Below are 2567 nucleotides of genomic sequence, written 5' to 3'. Positions count from 1 at the left end.
CTCCAAGTTCGAGATCGTGAGTAGTGTAGTTCCGCACGTGAATCTTCAATTGGCGAGAAGCATAGGCAATAACCTTCGATCTTTGCATCAATACGCAACCGAAACCATTTTTGGAAGCATCGCAATAAACGACGAAATCGTCACTGCCTTCAGGGAGTGATAAAATAGGTGCGGTGGTCAATTTCTTCTTCAAGGTTTGAAATGCTGATTCGTGTGCGGGTTCCCAAATGAACTTCTTTCCCTTGTGAGTCAGTGCGGTTAACGGTCGTGAAATCAGAGAAAATCCTTCAATAAATCTTCGGTAGTAACCGGCGAGACCTAAAAATTGGCGGATGTGAGTCGGAGTAGTGGGGGTTTCCCACTTGCTGATAGCTTCAATCTTCGCGGGATCAACTTTGATACCCTGGTCGCTAACAACGTAACCCAGAAATTGGACTTCCTTCAGCCAGAATTCACACTTGGAGAATTTCGCATAAAGCTGCTCTTGTCTCAAGAGTTCAAGCACTAGTCGCAGATGTTGTTCATGTTCTTCTTCGATTTTGGAGTAGATGAGGATATCATCTATGAAGACGATAACAAACTTGTCCAAGTACGGCTTGCAGACACAATTCATAAGGTCAATAAATACGGCAGGTGCGTTGGTCAAACCAAATGGCATAACGAGAAATTCATAATGACCATATCAGGTTCTGAATGCAGTTTTCATTACGTAGCTTTCCTTCACCCTCAATTGGTGATAACTGGATCGCAAATCAATCTTTGAGTAAACGCTCGATCCTTGCAGCTGATCAAAAAGATCATCAATTTGTGGGAGAGGATACCGATTCTTGATCGTCAATTTGTTGAGTTCACGGTAGTCGATACACATACGGAAGGATCCATCCTTCTTCTTCATAAACAGAACAGGTGCGCCCCACGGCGAAGAGCTTGGTTGAATGAATCCTCGGTCTAGTAGTTCTTGTAGTTGACTTTGTAACTCTTGCATCTCTGAAGGTGCGAGTCGATAAGGTGCGCGAGCTACAGGTGCAGCTCCTGGCACTAAGTCAATCTGAAACTCTATTGTTCTCGGTGGTGGTAATCCAGGTAATTCCTATGGAAAGACATCGGAAAACTCGTTCACAACACGAACATCGTTCACACTTTTCTCCTCGGTTTCTACTGTTTTCACATGTGCTAGAACAGCAAGACGTCCCTTCTTCATGATCTTTTGCGCTTTCACGCAAATGATGAGGTTCAGCTTCGAGGTACATCTCTCTCCATAAATAACCAGTAGTTTGCCATGTCCTTGTGGTATACGGAGAGCTTTATCTCCACAAATAATATCGGCCCTTACTTTGGTTAACCAATCCATGCCGACGATCACGTCAAAACTTCCCAGTTTGATAGGTATCAAGTCAATTTCGAAATCCGCACCAGCTATACTAATAATAGCTCCTCGGCCAATTTGGTCAACCTTTTCAAGTTTACCGTTGGCTACCTCGACAAGCATACTTTCTTTTAAAGGAACTAACGACCAATTTATCTTATCGCAAAAGTGTCTACATACATAACTTCTATCGGCACCAGTATCAAATAGGACAGAAGCTAAAAGATTGTTGATAGTGAATATACCTGTCACCAAGTCGGGGTTCTCGCGTGCATCCCTTGCATTAACATTAAAAGCTCTACCTTGCGGTGGTCCGCCGTCTTTTCGCTTGTCGAGACACTCATTCCTGAAGTGACCCGTCTTTCCACATCCGTAGCACTTCTTCGGCCCGGTGGGGTTTGCCCTTGCATTCAAAGTAGTGACCTTGCAATCCTTGCCTATATGCCCAGACCGTTGGCACTTCTCACAAACAACATTACAATACCCAGTGTGGTGTTTGTAACACCTCTTGCATTGCGGTAGGGTACCTTTATTGTTCGGGTTAGAGCTTGTGCCGGGGTTGGGGTTTCCACCGTTGTTGTGTCTCTTAGTGGGGGTGTGCTCATAGGTCCTCCCCTTACTGTTATCCCACTTTCGCTTGTCACTACTACCCGCTTCAGACTTGGACTTCTCCGGTTCATCGATTAGAATCTGATTCGTGAGTGTATGTGCCATGCGCATTGCTTCGGGAACATTTGGTGGCTTGGACGAGGTGACATTACCCTTGATGGACTTAGGGAGTCCCCAAAAGTATCTCTCCATACGCTTAAATTCCGGGGTGACCATGGTAGGACACATAAGAGCTAACTCAAGAAACCTCCGATTGTAACCATCGAGATCGTTGCCAACAGCTTTCAATTGCATAAAATCCATTTCCATCTTTTGTATCTCGATTCTCGGACAATACTCATCAATCATAGCCGCTTTGAACTCCTCCCATGGAGTAGCATACGTCTCATCAATACCTTGTGCATGTGCCATGGTGTTCCACCACGTGAGGGCGCCATCAGATAGCGTGCAGGAAGCAAATTTGGTTTTGTTGGACTCGGAACAGTTACTGACTCGGAATACTGATTCAAGCTTTTTAAACCATCTTGTGAGAACAACAGGCCCCTCAGTTCCGCTGAAGTTATGTGGTTTACAGCTCTGGAATTCCTTGTAA

This window comes from Rutidosis leptorrhynchoides, chromosome 2 (genome assembly GCF_046630445.1).
Source record: "Rutidosis leptorrhynchoides isolate AG116_Rl617_1_P2 chromosome 2, CSIRO_AGI_Rlap_v1, whole genome shotgun sequence".
NCBI classification, from domain to species: Eukaryota; Viridiplantae; Streptophyta; class Magnoliopsida; order Asterales; family Asteraceae; genus Rutidosis; species Rutidosis leptorrhynchoides.
The sequence above is the reverse complement of the archived record's forward strand: the minus strand, read 5'-3'. Positions refer to the sequence as shown.